A 22,255-nucleotide genomic window follows, 5' to 3' on the forward strand; every position below is an offset into this window, starting at 1 on the left:
TGCGTTTGAAGCTCTTGAAAGTCTCACACTTTAACTGACCGACTGTTCCCCTGGATTCTTGATGGCTCCGAAGATTCACTAAATCCTCTCTCCATTTTGCTCGTGTTAATTATTTTACAGAGCAGAGCTGCTTTGATGCCAGAAGATGTCTTTCTTTCTCTCTCTTTTTGCATGAATACTCTAGTGAGCCCCTTCTTGACTGACTCCCACTCAGCTCTCTCTCTATTAGTCACTCCCGCAATCTGCCCTGCAGTGGTGTTACAAGTCCCACTAAAGCCAATTAACGGAGCCAGAAACAAATTTATAATTTGGCAAAATGGCACTTAAATTGAATTTTTTAAAAGATGTATGCGAATCTAAACCCTGCTGATGAGTTCACACTCTTCTCCCTTTCCTCAGGGAGATGGAGAGGAGCATATGCCCACTCATGCCCAAGAAGATGTGCCCTAATATCAGCATACATGTACACAGAAATAAAGGGAGCTCATTCAGGCACACAAAACATGACCGACGTGTGGCTGTGTGTGCACTTTTTAACACCAGAACACACACACTCACATGCTGTAGGCTGAGCTGCCAGGTATAGTACTCTAACTTTTAAACCCCATGCCTGATGAATTATTCAACCGAAACATAATGCAACTCTACTCCAATGGTGTGAAAGAACACCATTGGATGAACACATAGCAAAACAGCCCAAGGCTTCTTTACTGCAATAACACAAGTGTGCTTCTACTTTTTTTGTTATTACCTTCTTGTTTTTTATTCTCTTTATGCTTTTTTTTTCTGCTTTCCCTTCTTACACTTCTCACTCCTGCTCAGTTTCTTCCTTCTCTCCTTGTTATAGTAGCTACCATATTCCTGTCTTCTCTAACACAGACTTTCACAACAGTGCTGAAGATGCAGAAGAAACAAAATTGATTGGCATTACCATTTAATCAATAGACTGACATGAAGATGGGGCTGCTCCCAGGGTGCTGTTGATGGGGAGAAATTAGATGTTTGAGTGGGAAGGGAAACCCCTCAGAGACCCAACGATACGGGCCAACACACAGACGCTATAAGCTATATGGGTCGAATCAGTGTGTGCGCTGTCATTTGAAATATAGAGTTTCTACTGGGAGTCAAAAAGAGGAGTTATCAGACTCAAATGATTGGCAGGCAGGGGAGAAGTGAGGTTTTCATTGTGTTTGCTGGGGATTAAAGATAAATGTGAAAGAGTTCTCTCTCCCCGAGAACCGATCTGTGTGCATGGATTATGTGTGCGTGAGAGTGCGTGTCCTTTTACTGCCTCCATTGCTGTCACAGCCGATCACAGCCCATCACACCGACTGAAAGCTGATTGACAGAACTGTTTAATAAACATAGATAACCCCCAGACACACACACGCACGCACGCACGCACGCACACACACACACACACACACACACACACACACACACACACACACACACACACACACACACACACACACAGGCCAAGTAGGCTGATATTTACAGTGTGAAGATACACACAAAGGTAGAAAACTTTAAAGAGACAATAAGGTCCCACCACCACACCTTTCCATCAGCTCTACTTATTTACATACTGATGATTGGAGACACCTTTTGCCAGACACAATAAGGAAATATATGGCTGTATAGAATATAAGATGCCAAATTCAAGGAAATCTGGAGTATTGGTGACTTTTTGATACCCTCAATATGCTAGAATTGACAAGAAAGCTATAGTTGTGTATCTAGTCTGAGAGTTTTTGCGTATATGTAATGACATGGGATTACATGGATGTGTAAATAATCTGATCATCAAAACAGTTCATGTAACAGCTCAGAAACTACAGACAGGATTGAACCCAAAAGGCACGATGTCAGAGGCAGTAGGTTAAGATGACAGGCTGGGAATCACTGGAAAGCTAGGCATGGTACGCAATCTGGCAACAATCTGGCAGAGAGTAAGTGGAAATGACTGGTATATGAATGAGTGACTGATGAAGGCGAGAGAAAAGTAGGAGGGAGTGGCAGGAGCTGTAACTGCAGGAGAAAAGTTATAAAACAGGTAAACACAAGGCAAAAAACATAAAAGATGGTCCAAATCAGGGTGGACTCATGACAATATCACCCTAAAGGTGAAAATATGCCAATGTTGTGTTTACAGCTTGATTCCACTTACCCCGAGTGGCCAGAAAAATCATGTGGTTTGGACTATTTGTCCTCAAAACAAAATAATTGGTAGAGTTTAGGGTACTCAGTAAAGTACAATCATAAAAATATTACCAGTTGGTTAACACAATGTGGGGCGAATTTACAAAAGCATTGGGGGGCTTTTGCGGCTGCTAAACCTGCACAACAAAGACAAAAAGAACTCAAGCTGTGCTGCCAAGCAAGAAAGTCTTGCTGCTCATGTGCTATTTGTATGTATTTAAAATAGGTAACATGCAAACACTTGGCGCAAAATTGGCTCCTTCCTATGCAAATGAGCCTCATTGCAAAGACACACATATCAGCACTAACAGCCACACACAACAGCTCAGAAATGATTAGCATCTTCAGAGAGTTGGTGGTAACTGAAGCACATTTATAAGGCGGGTCACACCCACACTTTTCCACTGATCATGGCAGCAGTGACTGTAGCCAGACGAAGGCATCGGCATGCTCTGCTCAAACTCATTTTTGGGATGCAATGACAGTTATGGTATGAAAAATAGATGAATTAAGCTCCATGTCATCCATGAAAATATAAGACAAAAAAAAAAAATAAGGTTATTAATGTATAAACAATTTATTTCCTCTCCCGCCGCAAAACAAGACAATCAGCTACTTTGGTTGTGTTTGTTTGCTGTAATACCATTAGGGCACTATCTTTTTAGAATTGGACCTTGAGACGGGGCAGATAGGTTGCATGGTGCTATCAGTGACTGCAATCCATTCTTTGTGATTTCTCCCAAGTGTAGTGTGTTCCAGGTGTGCTGCCAAAGGCATTTGTAGGCTACTTCTGGCAGCTTTGCTTGCTCGTCGTCTTGTACTGTAAAGCGTGTACAAAACGCCACTGTGCTTCAATATTAATATTGTGCTTAAGATTCACTACATTTAATTTTGTTGTTGTTCTACAAAGTTGACCACATGCTTGCAGTTCACTTAGAATAGGCCGTAACACACCAATGAATTATGGGTGTATAATGTGCCTTGTAAAGAAAATACAATCTTCATTTATTTTATGTCTATTGTTTTGCTTTTTGTCATTTTGTACTGCTTTTGTTTTTACGGCTTTTCCATCTGTGACCAAATTAATTTCCTTCTTTGGATAATAAAGTTGAATTGACTTTACTTTGATGCCAATTATGTCGTTATGCAGCCACACAGTCCTGTGAAGAGGTGTGATCGGGCAACAAGTGAAAACATCTGCGTGGGTGGCCAAGCCAAGCATTTTATACCAGCTGCTTAATAGAAAATCTGTAATTATAAATTATGTATCTTTTTGTGGTGTACCACATTTTATTTTAAGTTGCAAGATAGTTGCCACTTATGTTACAAAAAAAAGGGTGGTGCTAGCAGTCGGTACATGTGTTAGCATTGACAAGTGTTAATGCCAAGCGTTATATAGAGCAAATGATCCACCAGGGACACAGGGGTGATTTTGTTGTCTGTGTTCTCATCACTTCAAATCTGGGACAGTCTCCCAAAACCTGCTGCATTCTTCACTTCCTTTTGCAATGCATACTTCAATTGACTCTGCATCGCTCTTTGAGTTAGCAGGAGCACCATATGTTTCCTGGGAGCACAAAGAACATTTCATTCTTTTAATGGCACTCTCCACTCTTTCCTTTCTCTCATGTTTTTCCTCTATTATTTTCTTTCTCTTTCTCCACCTTTTCTTCCCCCTTATTTCTCATGACCTCACCTTTCCCTTATTTATTCTACTGATCCCCCCCCCCTTCTCCCTCAGTTTTTCTCCTTCATCTTTCCCACTTTTATCCTCACACCCTTCTCTCTTCTTTCTTATCTATGTGTCTTATTCCATCTTCTTCACCACCTCTTCACCTCCTTCCTCCATCTCCCTTCTCTCATCAATTTCCCATGCCTTTTCTTTATTTCTTACTTCCACCACCCTCTTTACCTCCTCCTCCATCTTCTCTCTTTTCGGTTCAGCTGATTCCTGACCTCTATGATATACAGAATATGTATGGCATATATATGGGAAATGGATATTCATGCTGTGCTTTATGCACTCTATATACTATTATACTTTTCCTCTGCTCCTGTCAATGTTCTATGATGTCTGTATGAAAAACAGGAGTAGGATTTTGAATGGTGTATTTGAGGACGTGTAAGGATTCTGCGTAGGTAGATTTATTCAGACAGACCTGCTATTGTTTTGCTGACACACACATCGAAACCCCGGTGAGACAAGCTTTTATACAAACACAGCAGTATGAAGCCACTTGGCCTGGAAGCTGTGTGCTGAGAATCAGGGTTGAGTGACTTACTGAGGGGCACAGTAGCAATTCAGCCCCTGGTTGAAAACTATGAAAATCCACTTTCAACAAAGTACAGACGCAAAACATCTCAGAAATGTAATCTTCACACTGTAAATATCAGCCTACTTGGCCTCTGTGCGTGTGTGTGTGTGAGCATGTGTGTGCGTGTGTGTGTGTGTGTGTGAGCATGTGTGTGCGTGTGTGTGTGTGTGTGTGTGTGTGTGTGTGTGTGTGTGTGTGTGTGCGTGTGTGTGTAAGTGTGTGTTCTTGCCATCTTAAGGTCAATAAAAGGACACATTTAAATTTTACAAGAGGAAACGTACAAACATTCTCATGGACACTGTGATTTTATCATTGTTGAAGTTCAGTCCCCCACAGCATAGACATGACTAATGCAGATTCTTTTACTCAGTGTGATGGTAGATGTGTGACGATGTGACGTGACAATTTCAAATAATTATAGAATAAATTACCCTAAATAGCGTTTACAATTTGTTTGTTTCCTTACATTCAAAATAAAACTATTTAATTAATTAATTAATTAATTAATTAAATTATGAAAAGATATAATATATGGAAGGATCATGTCACACACACAATTTTCAATGTCATTGATTTTCACTGTTGCAGATACATTTCCAAGGAAAGCGCTGAGTTGTGGCGAGCTCCTGTGATCTTGATCGTTTGATGTAATGCCTACCAAACACTAGAAGACTTTTAAAAGACTCTTCTCACATCTACAGACAGCGTGTCATAATTCACAGAGTTTGTAGTCACAGACTATAAGAGTTTGCAAAGACTGGGGATCTTGCAGGGTCACTATTTGCAAGACTACAACTAGATTCCTTTTGAGATTATTTCCCATCCTGCTCCTGGTGGAAATGTACACAAAAAGAAAAACTGTTGTCCAATTGAGCAGAAAGAGAAGTAGCTTTCAGCCACAGCTGCTCTTGTGTGTCACAAGTCAAAGAGGCACTCTTGTTGACTCCACAACTCCACCAGTTGCTCCTCCTTTTCCACAGTCAAGAGACCCGAGACTTCTCGTTCTCGTGACTTTTCTAGACTTTGTGAAAAAAAAGGCAAAATAGAAAGAATATTGACCTTGTGTTTTCAGTTCTGGACATCCTGTTGAGTGGCATTGTCGTATCCAGCTCTGTCAATTCATTCATGTTTATATCTCAATGCAAATGAGAATCTAAAGCTAAAGAGCCTCTCAGGTCATTCAGATCTATCGTTTGGGAGCATTAGGAGAAATGACAGTGATACATGAGAAAAAGAGTTGTTGACGATAAACTTGCAGACATCGTTCGACCAAAATTGCGTGTTCCTGGAGGCACAATCAGTCAAACATGCTAAAATGTGTGCGATGCCCCAATGCATCTGTTTGAGCTTCAGCCCCACGGGTCACTTGCACTTGTTCTGTACAAGGACACATAAGCTTCAGTGATCCAGGAATTATCCTCCACAGTTACTCTCACCACCAACAGATGAACCTGCAGGGCTGCAGAGAGATGCTCACAGTAACTGTGTGAGAGCTGAAAGGTAGTGAGTGAGTAACTCACAACAACTTCACTGTTGACTAGATTTTTACTAAAACAGCAGCTAATGATGCAATCACTAATGAAATGATTGTAAAACATTAACAATGGAACTGTTCAGCTCCACTTGAGAATAAATATTTGAGTGTATTAATTAAACAAATGTAATTAAAACAATGTATAGGACAGTTTGTAAAATGACTTCAATAAGAATAAGTTAACAAACTTGCTTGGTATTTAAAATATTCCCTTTACTCAATCTATCTAAATTATTTATTTTGGAGCTTTTCATTGCAGCTTTGTCACATATTTGTATGTCTGCTGCCATTTTAGTAAAATAGATGTTTGTTAGGTACGTGTCTTTTCTGCCTGGTCTCCTAAAACTTCCGTTCTAATACAACTACCTGCACTGCATTGTCAATTCCATTTCAGAAATACATTTTTATCCTGGATTACTTTTATATTTGACATATCACAGATATGTTTTGAATCAGTCCGCAGACGAGAGCAGAGGCAGGAAGTCGGAATGGATGGGTTGGTCAAATAATCAGAGTTTCAACCAGGAGCCCGCAGTTTGTGTAACAAGTAGTTTTGTTGCATTTTTATTAAATTTTATTTAAATTTACAATGTTACTACTACGTGTCTCCATGATCTATAAAAAGTATGTTTCCCTCGAAACATAAGTGAGACTGCACTTTAGATGTGTGGAAACATAAGTTTTGCACTCATCTTTGATTTTAATATACTTTTGCATCTGCTCCTCAGACACAGAATTATTCAAAACTGACCTTTGCAAAGCGCTTGAGGCTCTCAACCACACTTAGTGTTGCATCTCATGTTATTTATCCAATCTTCCTTTAAATGCATATGGACAAATAAAAATATTCAGTTTAATACAGAGTGCACTGATGGGTGAAACACTTTGCTTTCTGCTTGTTTGATAAATAACATTGTAAATATTAACCTGTGAGAAAGCTGCAGTAACACACACATACAGTGCATGCTCCTGTCTTCTGTAATAAACACAAGGTACACTGTACAATCATCTGTCAATCGGCTGTTGTCTAAATTTGTCTATATTGGTTTTTGACCCCACGTGAAGCACACACACACACACACACACACACACACACACACACACACACACAGATATGACCATCTGCTGCTGTAACGAGCATGGCTGAGTTCCGCCATTTGCAGTATCAATCTTCCAGCCTACATATGTCATGCAATGCCATGCAGAGACAGCAGGACGGGGGGAGCCTAATGATTGCCAAAGTGTAAATTAATTAACACCGTGTCTGAGGGTTCTCATTCACTTCTCCCCAATATGTCACGCTCTTTGATCTAACAAGACCTCGAGCAGATAAAAAGCACAAGCTGAAACAAAGTCACTGTGGCACATCCACAAATTGTCCTCCAGCACATGAGCTGAGTCTGACTTGTTTTTATTTATTTTATATTTCTCCCGGGAATGCATTCAATGACGTGAAGATAAATGCAATGTTGTACCACATCCTTTTAGTTTCTGGTACCAAGAGATTTTTGACATTATGATAATTTTAGGGTGATAAGTTTTCCCATCCATCTGTATTTTCTCGCGCTCAAATGTGGGTAATGGAGGTTTAACTCTGAGTTTATCCAATTAAAGCTTTGCCAATAATGTACGTTCATAATTGCTTGTTTCTGGGAGAAATATTTTTTCTTAGATTCTGTTCCATGTCAGTAAGATTAAGACACACAAACACACATGCAGTGTGTTTGGAGAGAAGTACTGCCGATGGGACCATCTGTTATTAAAGCTCAGGCTCGTTGAAGCAGGGAAAAGATGTCTTCCAGAAATAAACTCATTGCATTTTCATATAACCAGTGTGTGAGTTTTTTTGCATTGATGAGAATAAAGGCTTTTTAAGAAATTACCAGAAATCACAGCAACCATATCTGGGAACATCATGAATTGCAGTGAATAATTGGCTCCGCACAAATAATGTCTTAAAGGCCCTGAAAGGCAAGATCTGCACGTGTTTCATTTAGAGTATTAGAAAGTCATTCGTAATCCACCAACTCTTGACCCTTTCACTCCTCAAGACTGTGAAGAAATGATGATGGGCATTTATCTTATCCACAGCTTCCCATAATAAGAGCAGGCAAAAATAAAACTATGATCTGCAAAAGCCCCACTGTACATAGGAGTTTGCACTGTATAAATCACATACTGTATATATGCGGCTTTAAATGTTATTACAGTTTCAATTTGGTCACAAGTGATAGTGCACTTTGGGTAACATAGTAAAGATGGAGTTGTATGTTTTGTCTGTTTACGTGATGTTTTAGCCTCTTTGGGGTGGCGGAAACACACTATAAACACTGGACTTTAAAGTTTATATGGCCAATGTGTTAGCAATAGTTTCCTATTTACTCATCCAGCAGATTTAGAGCAGCATTAATATTCATGCAAGTCAAATATTATCAATCCTTTTAATTGTGTTTTGTTTTACACAATCTCCTGCAAGAAATATCTGGCTCTAGCTGCTAAATGTTCTCAACCAAAACAGTTGCATACAGGGGCTTTAAATTAATACTTCACGATGGCTTTTATTAGTACAATAATTGGCAATAGAAGGTAGGCTACACTTCCAACAACAACATTCCCGGGTTTCCTCCCAGTTAAGTGTTTATGTTTCGAAAACTCAACACAATCCAATTTAAGGGTTTAAATGATTTCCTTCTTTGTTACCTTTCAACTGCCTACTTTTTCTCTGGCAATTGTATTTACCCATTTTCCTCTACTGCTATACTTTTGCTACACGCTTGGACCTTGAGCTGAGTGCTGAGAAAAGCTGTTCTCTGGCACAGGAGTGTGGTTTGCTCTTGGCCCAAAGGTAGTAGACGTCTTATTGTCACAACAGCAGCGTCGCTGCCAGCAGAACCCCAGTTCAACTCCAGCACACAGCTTCTTTTATTCCTTCTGCTCCAAGGCTCTGAGCTCACTTCATCCTTGCTTCACAGTGTTTTTGAGTGGGAGAAAAAGAAGGGCTGAGGGCTGGTGAAGACTCAGCACAGTATTATAAAATCTGATGCTCAAAAAATGATAAATAATCACTTGAGTGGAAAAGCTTCTTTAGCCTGTGAGTCTGCTGTATCTCACCGACGGTCTCAACTTGTATGCTCACTATAATGTTGACTAAGGCTACCCCAGCGCACTCTAAAGTCAGCTTAAGGTTTAGATGAAGAAACAGCTCCTTCTTTCATGATAAGATGGATTGATAAACAAATAAAAACACCCATTCACAATACACTAAAGGGTTTTTTCCGACAATTGTGTAACTTTAGCTAGATATTGCTGTAACTTTAGGGTTCGGGGAACGTCGGAACGTCTCTATAGAGTGCTGCAGGGATAACATATTTTTGTAGGCCAACCTGGAAGTTAGCATTGCGCTGGTTCCCTCAACATGTTTTGTTCAGCAAGATAATCTTCACAAATCAACACCAGTTTATGATTTTTGAAGTGTAAACGTCTGAAGTAAACAAACACCACGGTCGCATGACTTCGACATCACCACGTCTGAGTAGATGAGTATTCTCATTTAGCCGCCTTTTTTAACTAACTAAAAGCTTCACAATTCACAAGTTGGGTATTTATTATCATATTTTATATAGGCAAGCAGAACGTTAAAATCTCTTAAGCTTGTGTTAACCACTGACCTAATTTCAGGGATCTAACCAAAACCAATGACTTCCAAAAGAGGGAACCAGAAGTGCAAAAATGCTATTTTTGTTTTTTACCTTTCCAAAAATGAAAAAAACCTAACGGCTCAAATTATTATAATGCAAAAACTTGTCTCTGTCTGTGTGTGATGCTCAGTACATTTATTTCAGTCAGGTTGCCTATTGATGATCTCAACAAAAAATTCTGCGTGCCCCAATATCCCTCTAAAATCTTAACCATGAAAACAAATTGCATGTCAAACATAATAGATTGAAAAATGAAATGCTGGACGATGATTGTCTTTAAACACAATTAGTCAAACTTGCTTTTTCTGCTTTGAGCTCCTCTGCCTCTGGTTGTTGCTTCTGATGAGTCCTGGTCGTGTCAGATATTTTGAGGAAAATTCATACAGATTGACAGCTGTTAAAAGCTCCTATGCTATAATTACACTCAGTGTTTATTGTGCCTTCTTCGTGTTATCATTGTGATAGCTTCATAACAGCTTGGATTGCCATCATATTTGATGCAGACATTCATGCCCATCCCTTATATTTCCCTCTACACCAGTGGTCTTCACTATTTTTTACATGAGAGCCACATTGACAGGACAAAGTCAATAGGAGAGCCACTTTTACCGCAAAGTATGAAAAGCTACATCCAGTCATAAAAATCATGTCCGCTTATTAATCTGTCATCCCACCCAGAACATACAATATGCAATGCAGCCAACCAATGCATTAATTAAAATCAGGATTATCTTAATACTGGGATGATGTTGTCAAACTCTGCAAACAATATTTTTCCTGAAGCCAAAAAGCAGTGTTTCACAATTAATGAGTCTGAGAATTTTTTTTTGCCCGAGCCAAAATCCATGCAATCTCAAAAGATGCCTCAGTTAATCGTTCAGCTGTATTTGTTGTCCTGTGTTTGAGCCTTTGTAGTCCAGAAAGAGAAGAAGAAAGGTGTTCTATTTTATTTACTCATTTCTCTTCCAGGTGCGTACGTTTCGTTGAATTTTGTCGTTTAGAAAAGCCGCTCCAAATGACTTCTCTTGAAACCAGAGCGGGTTTGTTTGCACATGAAGCACAAAGGGTTCGACTCGTGGAGGACAAATAAAATAAATAAAACTCCTCTGTCCACTTTCCTTGAAATTTCCTTTACTCGTCTTGTATGGCTCGTACCTTTCTTTTTTTAATGGGAGCAGCTGTTGTCTGTCCACAAACCACATCTCCAGCATCTTCCTCTCGATTTACGGTGGTTTGATGCTCCAAAGCCAAATCTTAATTTTCCTCGTTTGTCACGCTTTGTTTCTGTCCACCTGGTGTGCAACTTTTTAATAAGAAATCGATCCATTTCACGTCAGTAGAAAGACGTGCTAACTAGCATGAAATGGTGAAACGAGTCGACGGGAGCCAAGCTAACGCAGGTATGAAGTGCCAGGTTGGTCGTAGTATCCTTCAATTTCAAATTTAGCTATATAAATAATTTTTTATTTATAAATATGTTAACATAAGCATGCTTATTTTTATTTTTTATTTTTATTTTTAATGACCTTAACTTTATTTATTTCTATACTAGCCCACCCTGTATCTAACCGGCGAAGAGCACATTCACCATTGTAGCGCTGGATAGAAACTCCGCAGTGAGTCAGTGTCGGCTGAGCAAGTTTAAATATCTTGTTTCTAGTCTATATTTGCATCTTTTATCAATTATTATTATCAATTATTAGTATTATTTGTAGACTAATAGAGCAGACACTGTGTTTTCATGGGTTATATATGTAATAGCCCTGCTTGTTTTTAGTGTTTTTATGAAATATCTGTATTGACTGCAGTCATATCTATCACCCTTGTATTTAGCCCACTGCCATCCGAGCCGTGCAATGAGTAACACTGCTCTACACCATCATCAGGTCAAAATGTCCAATTATTTAGTTTATGACCAAACCTGCAAAACTAATGACATTCACATCATCCTCAGCTGTACTGTTTTGGTAAAAATCCCATGTTAGCAGGCTAACAAAACTTAGATATTAACATGGAGTCCGTTCAAAATAGCATATTAACATACTATTCATACTAAGTATGACATAAAGTATGTAGTGCGTTCAAACTGCGTAGTATAGATTTTGTGAAAAACCCTGATGTTTCCTACAATAGCAAGAATTTCTGTGTATGCTGGTTGAGCTTACTAGAAATACTCAACTGCCCGAAAATGCATTGCGTCTGTCTTGAAAAAACACTGTACTTTCACCCAGGGGACCGCTGTTTATGTCCTTTTGGAAACCAAAATTGTTTTATTTGTCATGCCACTTAATTTTAACCCAAAATATTTTCCTGAACCTAGCCAAGTGTTTCTTGTGTATGCATGTAACTCTCAGTCTTGTGTTCAGGCGCCTCAGTAGCTCACCTGGTAGAGCAGGAGCACCATGTAAATAAGTCCTTATCGCAGCAGCCCGGCCCCTCTCTATCCCCTACCCCAGGGGTCGGGAACCTATTGCTCTTTCGATGACGTGTTATGGCTCGCAGACAATTTTGAGCTGACATTTTTTAACATGTTTAACAAGTAATAAATAATTATACTGTGTCATTTTAAAGTAAAACATTTAGCAGCGGATTTTGTTTTAGTTCTCCGCTCTCCTTTCCTCCACTTTGTCTCTGACTGTAACTGTGTGCGCACGTTTGTGTGTGTGTGGGGGGGGTGGCGGAGCCCTGCCCTTCGTGAAACAACTGAGGATAAACTGCGCAAAGCAAGCATTCCAGGGGTGTCAAACTCAATCACAGAGAGGGCCAACATTAAGGCATCGTTTCGGGGGTGAAGCTTGGAAACTGCAGCGCCCACAGAGTCACACTTCAATCCACAGGTCAATCAGCTCCATTTGGATGTTCACATGTGCTGTTTCCACATCAACTGCAAACGGATTGCTGAGCAGTTCATGCGCAGTCGGGAACACAGCGATGGAGATGGTTTGTCAGTGTTTGGAAACACGTAGTGACCAAAGTTTCCTTAATGCATCCGAGTCTCCCACAGGCAGCTCAGCTCTCACTGCATCATACATGTCTGTGATCACACGGCCCTGAAGCTGCAGGTTTAACAGTGAGATGCTTCGTTATGTCGCACAAACAGTCCATCTCACATCGTCTCAGAGAGCTGTGGTGTCTTTCCCTTTGCTTCCAAAAACGGGCAGATTTCCTCACGCAACTCGAAAAATCTATTCAGCACTTTCCCTCGACTGAGCCATCGCACCGCCATGTTCAGAATATATCTCCTCAGGAAAACACTTACATTAACTCTTATAAAGTTTCCTGTCTGTGTTACGGTGCTTATAACATGTTCCATCTTCAGAGCTTTACAACACAGCGCTTCCTGGTGTGTGATGCGGTGATATCGGGTCCCGGGGCAGTTTCATTTCATTCACACATTTAGATACTTCCTCAAATATGTATTTTCCCGTGGTTGTGCCATGCATTGATTTAATTACCAAAACCGGCGGGCCAGTTATGATAGAGAAATGATATTTTCTCGTGGGCCGGATATAATTGTGGCCTTGAGTTTGACACCCGTGCAGTAGACACAGAAACGTGCACATAAATTAAATAAATAACATAAGCGTTTAGTTTATTTGAATAAAATAGCACCTGTTCAATGTGAAAAGTGAGTTGTGAAAATTAAATAAATAAAAATCAGAGGGGGGCGCGGAGTTCCGTTGGGGGGGGGCACAGACAATGGTAGGGGAAACACTGATAGCGCTTTTAGTACTCGGAGATGTGATATACTTAAAACTCAATTTTATTAAATATATGGCTCTCAAGGAAATACATTTAAAAATATTTGGCTTTTATGGCTCTCCATGCCAAAAAGGTTCCCGACCCCTGCCCTACCCATTGGTTGCCAAAGTGGGGGGCGGGCCCCCTACGGGGGGCGCAGAGCTATTGCAAGGCTTGAGCCCTGCTAGCATAACATGGACAAGTTTGAGACAGGGCTGCCAGGGGGGCTCGAAAATATTTTTATCTACAAAAAGGGGGGCCCTGCAAAACAGGTTTGGGAACCCCTACCCTAACCCTTTCTCTCTACAAGCGATCACTTTTTTTTAAGTTTGTCTCTATCTTTGGTGCTAAACCTTCCATGATGCAGTGATTATATCTATTATTATTTATATTTAATATGGGTCCATGTTAGTTCAGCTGTGGTAGCTGTTCATGCTAACACCCCAGGTGTTGCACACATTCACACAAACAGGAAACGTTAACTTCTCTTTTGCATGCTATCAAACAATGTGTGTTTAAAGCAGGGGATGTTATATGGCCTCAACAATCAGTGATAACCATTGTAAAAATATTTTTGGAGTGCCACTTTATCACTTTAGAAGCTATGTATGTGTACTGTAATGTTGGTTTATGTTCTCGAGCACAACTTGGAAAGAGAAACTAAATTCCACCCTTCCCACTCGTACTGTACTTTACCGTGCTGCATCTATTCATTTGCTGACGTTACATAACTTAACTACATAGTTTATGGTTTATTCATGAGTCCTATTTTGGCCCAAAGAACTGGGCGTCCTGAATCAGAGGAGAATCTCTCCATCTTTCCACGGGCATTGGGGGGAAAACCGGCAGGCAGGCAAATGAGATTGTAGACTCGGACAGAATTACCACTTCAGTGAGTGAGAACAAGAAAATGATCTCCATCACCTGCGCTGCCTCTTCCATCCACCCGTCTGACCATCATCATTCCATTTTCTTGCCTTCTTCATCTGTCTACACTCACCTAGGGGGATGTGTGTCGATGTGTGTGTTTAAGTGCTGCACTGCTCTGAAGTTAACGCTGGATGTCTACATGCATGTACTTATGTAGAACGGCACTGCAAATGATGCTACCAATCTGGAGAGGACAGGAGGTGGCTGAAAGGCTGTGTCAGTTGTGCGTCACTGAGAATACATGATAGCTTGTGTGTGTGTGTTACAGGCAGAGAGAGAGGACAGCTACGGTAGTTCGCATGTCACAGGAGAGCCCTCTGCTGTCTGAAGTACTAACCACTCAACTTGTACTCCATTCAGTCAGGTTCATTTTCAGACATTTGTATAATATGTATAATAATAGTATTGAAATTAAGTAATTGGCTCCCTCTGTTTCTTTCGCTAAAAGTCTTTTTTTCCATATTTTCTCACCCATACAACATTATGAGATACAATTGTCCCCCTTCTCTTTCATTCTGTCACTTCTTGAATGAACAGAATGACTGCAGATTTGGCTGACAGGCTCCTCAGTGTAGCAACAGGAAAGGTAAAGTGGAGAGGACCGATAGCCCTTTACCACAGTTTCTGACATTTTCAGTCTGATTTTCCACTTCTGCATGCCTCATTTACAACATGCATTCAGACATTAAAGTTGTGCAACAACTTGTTGTTTCATCATTTTGAAAGAAATTGCGTATTTTATTAATTTGAGTCAATGATCACATGGTAAGAACATGCAGTCTAATACAATCTTTTAAAGACATTCCCACGTACCTGTCAGAAATTACGTGCAACAAAATAACTTAAACATAAGTAAAATATTCCTAATTACATTTAACTTTAAACTTGTCTGACTGTAATATGAAAATAGTTTTAAACACAGATAATACTTTGACATGTGCTTAATAAATAAATATTTCATGAAGAGCATAAATATGGTTGGTTAAAGTGCACAGGAATGCACAAAAGGTACTTTTAGTTCCTGGAACTAGGTTCGTGAGTTTGTGATCAATATGAAAGTTTCCTTGAGCAAAATACTGAATCCTGTGTGAGTGTGTGAGTCTATCGCTGCTGATGAGCAGGTGGCAACTTGTATGGCTCCAGTGTATGAATGTTTGTGTGTGTGACTTGTGTTGTAAAGAATATGAATGCAGTCCATTTACCTTTTTCCACACTGAGTTACATTCAGTGATGCGAGTGTATTCTGTATTCATTCTAACTGAATTAGATTTTGATCATGAGATTATGGCTAGAGATGGCCAATGTCTAAAGTTGATTTACAATCAAAATCCAAAGCTATGAGTTGAATGATTTTTAATTGTGAAATGTAACTGAATTTATGCAATAAAAAATCAATGTATCCCTGATCCAGACCAAAGAAAGCATAGTTTTCACATTGTTGTTTTAACATTTGGCTAAACTGACATAACATACAGGATCACAACAATCACACCTAGTTGACTGTAAATTAAGGTTTGCCTGAGATTTAGTCCTGTTTATCTTACAGAATGTAATAAACAGGAAATAGTAAAGCAAATGCAGCATGAAGAAAAGGATGAAGAAAATAAACTATGTAAGGATGGAGAGAAAGTCCAAAGTGGAGGAAGTGGCACCAGCTACATATAAAAACACGAAGATCATTTGGGCAAAGGTCATCCGAGTGGGTGATTCTTTTCATAATGTCAGCATATTAAAAATGTATGTAACAACATATTCCAGTCCAACAAATGTTAAAGTGACATTTCAGATGTGTATCCCGTGTTTATTCTTTAGAGTAGGATTACAGTTAATGTTGACTCACAGACCAACACTCATTGTGCCTTGTACCTGGTGGATTTATGTTGAGGAAAAAAGCTTTTATAGACAACTTCACTCATTCCTCAATTTCATTCTGTCTTTTTTGTGTTGATAATTACCTCTACCTAAATGTACCTCAAGAGTTCAGTTCAGTTAAATCATCACAATGTATCAATGAAGGAAAGATATAGATGTAGGAACATGGGTTTGGTAGCCGAGGCCTGTCCTCTCCTCAGCACAAGAGTTGTCTTAAACAGTCTTTGCAGAGTTAACAATAACATCCTTTAGAGTTACAATCAGATTCAAGACACGGCCTCACTAGCATTTAAAATGTCAAAAGTCAGAAAGGGAGAAAGCTTTAGTTGCCTATAAGTTGTGTTGCACAATCAACTTTTATTTTCCTTCTTCTGTCGGAATATAAACTGCTCCACAAAAGACGAATAGTTTACAGACAGTTATTCTAAAAGTCAGTGTTACAAATACGTCTTTTGAATAAAGTTTCTGAACAAAAGTGAAGAGTTGGCTAACTGGCAGTCAGCAGGCTAGCTAGTTTGAGGTGCATTTCTCTTCCTTCAGTAACTCTTTATTGAATTAAATAAAATGCAAGTGGGGAGTAAATATAGGCTACCAGTAGCCTACATGCTATTAGGTTAGCCATTAGCTTGCCAGCTAGCCTACGTTAGGTGCATTTCCAGCCACCTGTTTTTATGCATATTATCAATTTGCGCATATAAAAAACCTCAAGGGAAACTGTCGAATTGGTGCCACCTACTGCTTCTCTTGATGACTGAACACCTAATAATCGTATAACAGAAGTGAATGGAAACTTGAATTAATTCACCTTTCTTTTGCACATTTTGATACATTTAGATGGAAACCTGGCTATTGTTCAATAACTAATCCTGAGAGCTCACCCTTTGTCACTAAGCATCTCGGGCCACCTTTTATTAGAGGACGCATCGATGAAATTTGTTGAGCCTTTTTCTCTTGTGACCTTGCCCTTACACATTATCACTTTTTTTATGTTCATCTCTACAGATATTTATGGACTTAGATATATTGCTTTCCTGATACAGTGCATATAGGTTATGCCAACTAGGTCACTTTTGATTGGCTCCAGTGTGTGTCATGTCTGAGCATGTCCCCCGAGCTCCCCACTCCTTGCACCCTCTGAGAGTTTGAGATGTTATCATTTGAACAGTTCTACGTGTACCTCTTCTAGAAACTGTTTTCCTACACTGTGGTGCATCACAATTCTATTTTAACAGACAAAATATGTCTGCCATTGACCCCAATGATTAAGTTTTTAAAGTTCTAAAAGCCTGTAAATTAAATCCATTCAAGTTTCCGCGTTGAGATAAACACACCTTGACACTGGTGGTAGTTTTGAGGACAAGATACATTAATTGCAGCAAATAATATAATATTAATAGGAATAGTTTAAATGTCCTTCAGCTGGCTTGATCAGTGACTGCCAGTGTCACAGTCTTGGTTCTTGTATATCCTGTTTTATTTTGAAGTGTTCACTCCCCCTTATGTCATGTCTAGTTGTACTTCCTGTCTGTGTGTTTCCCTCTGTGATTGTTGATTTGTTCCTCCTGTGTCCATTTACTCTGCCCTTGTGTTACTGCCTTTCTCCACAGCTGTGTCTGTGCCTCGTTTGGTGTCTGTGTATTTAGCCCTGTCTGCCCCAGTGTGTTTTGTGGGATTGTCATTTGATGTTCTGCTCGTGTTCTGCTCGTGTTCTGCTCGTGTTCTGCTCGTGTTCTGCTTGTGTTCTACCCCGGATTGGTTTGTGTTTTGGTTACTTTGTATTTGTATTCTAGATTCGGCTTTGTTTTAATAAAGCTCGCTTTTGTTAAGTCCTTGTCATGCATTCTGCTTTTGGGTCCTCACCTTTATCACACCGGGACACAGGTCCATAACCCAGTGCATACATTAGATAACTATTGAGAGGTGAATATCTGCTGTGGCCTGCAACCATACACTTATTCTGTATCTACTAAGTAATTATTGTTTTCTTTAATATTGTTTTATAGTGAGCAACATGAGTAGTCATATGCATATTATTGGCCAACCCAATGTGTACAGTAGGGTTGTTACAGAGGTTGGGGCCCCCCTGGGTGCTGACATTTGACCCAGGGTCAGTTAATAAGCTGTGGTTATAACATTTGCCTCTTCGTCAGATGAAAAAGTACTTAAAATAAATAATTCCTCTTCTTTCCTTCTTCTATGCCAAGCGAATTCCCAGTGATAATATCAACAGCTGAATGGTGTTTCTTCCCTGAGATGTAATTTAGACAGATGGTACTGATTCCATTATAATCTAAAAGGTCAAGAGAGGAGAGAAGATGAGGCGAGGGAAGGTCATGACAGAAGAGGAGGAGAAACATGAGAAGAGATGCTCAGGCTAGTTTGTTCTACCTTCCACTCCACTCCAACTGTCATCTTTCTTTAGTTTGGATTGTCTTTTTCTTTCTGTTATGTCACAGCCTCTTTTCTGCCTTTCTTCCTCCATCATTATCTCTTGCCAACTCTCCCTCTCCTCTCTCACTGCCTCGCACTCTCTTTCTGACTCCTCTGCCTTGAAAAGAGACGATCCAGAAATAAGGCCATAAATAAGAAATCAACGGCCTTTTCTGTCCAACCACATTACAGGCTTTTGATGTATGCTTTCTGCAGTAGTATTACTCACCAGCCTCAAATCAATGCTCTAATCTTTCCCCTGCCAGATTGATTTTAGTGGAAGTGACAACAGCACAGAGAGGTGCAGAACAGATCTGTACACTGTAGGACATTTTCCAAATACTAGAAAAGTAGTGTTATGTATAGGGACAGCTCCTTAGGTAGATTAATAAGATTCCAGAAATCACACAGGGACAGAGGTGTGAAAGCTGGTTTTGGTCTTTGAATCTCTTAAAGCCATCTGGTCCATCCTTGTAGCCAAACATAGTTGAAATTCAGAAAACTATACTTTAAATCCCAGAGGAGTTTTTTTGTTTTTGCACTGTACATATAATGTTGAGGTATTATGTCAATACAGGGCAATTTTACGAAAATTGCTTGTACTGCTTTAAACTAGCTTGAATGTGTCAACCTGGCGTAAAAAGTAATTTAACCTCTTAACGGGCGGGCCGTGTATATTCAGAGAGGTTGTATCTTGCCCTGTGTTGTTTACAGTCCGCCATGATGGAGTTGTTACGCAATGCCACATGTCGTTAGAAAGCTTAGAGTCTCGTCTATTTAGTGAGCAAAACGGTTTTGAGATCAAAATCACAACACAAGTACAGTAGGCATCTCACACAAGCAAGCAAACTCACAATCAAACCCATAACTTTGAGCCTCATGAAGTCTCATCATTGTCCTTTAATCAGTATATAATCCAAAAAACTCATTTCTTGTGTCATTGCAGAGGTCCAATAGATCGTTTCCAGTAAAAAATATATCCATCTTGAACATCGTCACATTGATAAAAGCCCATGAACAGCTGTTGCAATCTTTGAAATCAGCTGATCGATGTGTTTATTTTCACGATGATACTCGGTAAAAACGGCATATATCAAGCTATTAGCACTATTTTGATGCTTGCTAACCGGATTGACACTTCATTTGAGCCAATAGGAGCTTCCACACCTTATCGACAACCTTTCTTAAGAACGTGGCAATGATGTGATCTTATCGGCTTTGTGTCCAAAAATGTAATTGCTTGATTGTAAATCATCAGAAGAGGTATGCTGCTTGTAACAAAGAGGTTACACAATAACTTCAATGTGAAAAGATCAAAGAGTCCATAAGACTATTTTCACAATTAAATGTTTGGCAGTCTCTAAGTCTAAATGTATGTAAGTTTGCTTTTGTAACCGTGCTCACCATCTTAACGTGCTTCTTAAATTTCAAACGGGAATCTAACATAAGGCCGAAATATATTTTTAAATCCTGTTCATTAAAGGGAAAAATACATTAGATCACATATGAAAAAATTAAGGCTGCTGGTGTAAGGCATAGGCCCTTTGTCATCTCCACCATGGCTTCAATCTTTTACAGTAATTACTCCAAGACATTACAAATTCATCGGAAAATGATATAGTGATTTTTACAAGTGAATTTGAGCGGCCTGAGTGAGTGCTGGGGCTGTTTCTTCACCTGACCCTGCAGCGGGGTTTCTGGCAGTCGGCCTTTCACTCTCAGTCCAGTCCAACATCCACATTAATTTGTGTGTATGATGTGTACTGAGGTTATTATCCAAGAGTCTGCTCAACTAGAGACTACTGGTTCACCGGCCAGGAATGAAGAGGGCACACACACACACACACACACACACACACACACACACACACACACACACACACACACACACACACACACACACACACACACACACACACATATATTACATACTGACCTTTACTTTCCTTTCTTCTCTGCTCTTCAGCTATGGAGCAAAAGGCCTTACTGCAGAGTTTTTTCTTTAATTTAGCAAAGGCAAGTTAATCACATTTTATACACAAAGGGAATTCATTGTTCCCTACAAAATGCATAAAAGGCATTAAATAATATACATCAGACAATAAGACACAAATGAAAAGTTTAACTGAAATATGTGTTTATGTGTGACGAATATTGGAATTGATAACGATATTGCAGCCATATGTTTTGTCATTTTTTCAAAGAGGATAAAACCTTTAATGGACATAATGTGTTTGAGTGCCTAAGCTTCAAGCTTCTGAGTTTACTGACATATCATTGCTGGCCTTGGTTAGCAAGGTTAGCAGCAGACAATTATTATTATTATTATTTTTTTCAATTGCTCACCTATGGCAAGTTACTTAGGTCACTGTTGCAGATAATATTATGGAGTCCCTGAGAGCAAGTGAGAAACAATTCTGGTGATATATTTTCTAAGTCTGGTCTAAATAGTTTCCTCTCATTTGTTTATGACTTAGGAACAGGTGTAAAAAAGTTTTGCCACGATAATTTTTTTAAGTTACATTTTTCTTTCATTTGTGCAAAGAAAAGTGAAGTTATTTTATTCAGGATTACACAAAGGTCACAAGAGGTGACCCCATGTTCTAAATAAGAACAACCCCATGTTCTAAATAGGAACAACCCCATGTTCTAAATAAGAACAACCCCATGTTCTAAAATGGCTCACCAGAATAGTTGTTCTCACATGCCTCTCAGGGTTTTTATATATTATATAAACATCCCCCCATATCATTCCCCAGTTACTCTCTTCCGGCCCTATGAAGTGAATCACAATACAGAGCAACATATAAGCCACGCTGAAATCGTCTGGCTGTTGGAGCTAAAGTAATATTATTAATTGATAAAATATTAATTATGAATACAACATAACATTACAGTATAGATTTTGTCAGTTGGACCAAGATGTTACCTCCCCTGGAGAACACTAATGTGTTTTAATGCTGTCACTTCATTGCATGTTATCTCCCTGTCTCCTTGTTTCCTGTCTGCCTCTCTACTATCATCTGTCAAATAAAGGCAAACATTTAGAAAAAACTTAATCAAAACAACAAATAATAATAATAATTTGATTTAAAAAAAACATTACAACAAATTGACTGAGAGAGGATACAGAGGACAGAAGTGCAAAAGAAGAAGCTCTGTAGATGCTAAATCTGTAAGACGCTAAATCTTATTCATAATGTGGAAATTAATGTAGCTCACGGTAAATCATGCATGTGATGTCCTTGATAAAGGTTATTCCAATTATAGCGTGGCACTGAGAATTACAATTTGTCTTGCAGTACAGTGAGGGGTGTATTTCCTGTCAGATAGATGCAGTCGAGTTGTGGAATAAGAGGATCGATACATCAATAATCCCAGCAGTGATGTTACACAGAGGAGTCGGTTAGAACATCGAGCTGCAGTGATGTTACACTCAAATAAAAATCTATGCCATAGCATTGCCAAGTCCTCAACCTGCTGAGAGAATGGCCACATCAGTGGTACTGTTTGCATCAAGATAACAGACACTC

At 39.4% G+C, this 22,255-nt stretch overlaps 1 protein-coding gene across 1 annotated transcript in view; it reads left to right on the top strand.

Moving 5' to 3' along the window:
- Positions 1 to 22,255, top strand: part of naaladl2 (N-acetylated alpha-linked acidic dipeptidase like 2) — a 323,222-nt gene that overhangs the window by 277,281 nt on the left and 23,686 nt on the right. The gene's annotated exons all lie outside the window — the stretch shown is intronic.

Source organism: Cottoperca gobio, chromosome 4 (genome assembly GCF_900634415.1).
Source record: "Cottoperca gobio chromosome 4, fCotGob3.1, whole genome shotgun sequence".
Taxonomy (NCBI): domain Eukaryota; kingdom Metazoa; phylum Chordata; class Actinopteri; order Perciformes; family Bovichtidae; genus Cottoperca; species Cottoperca gobio.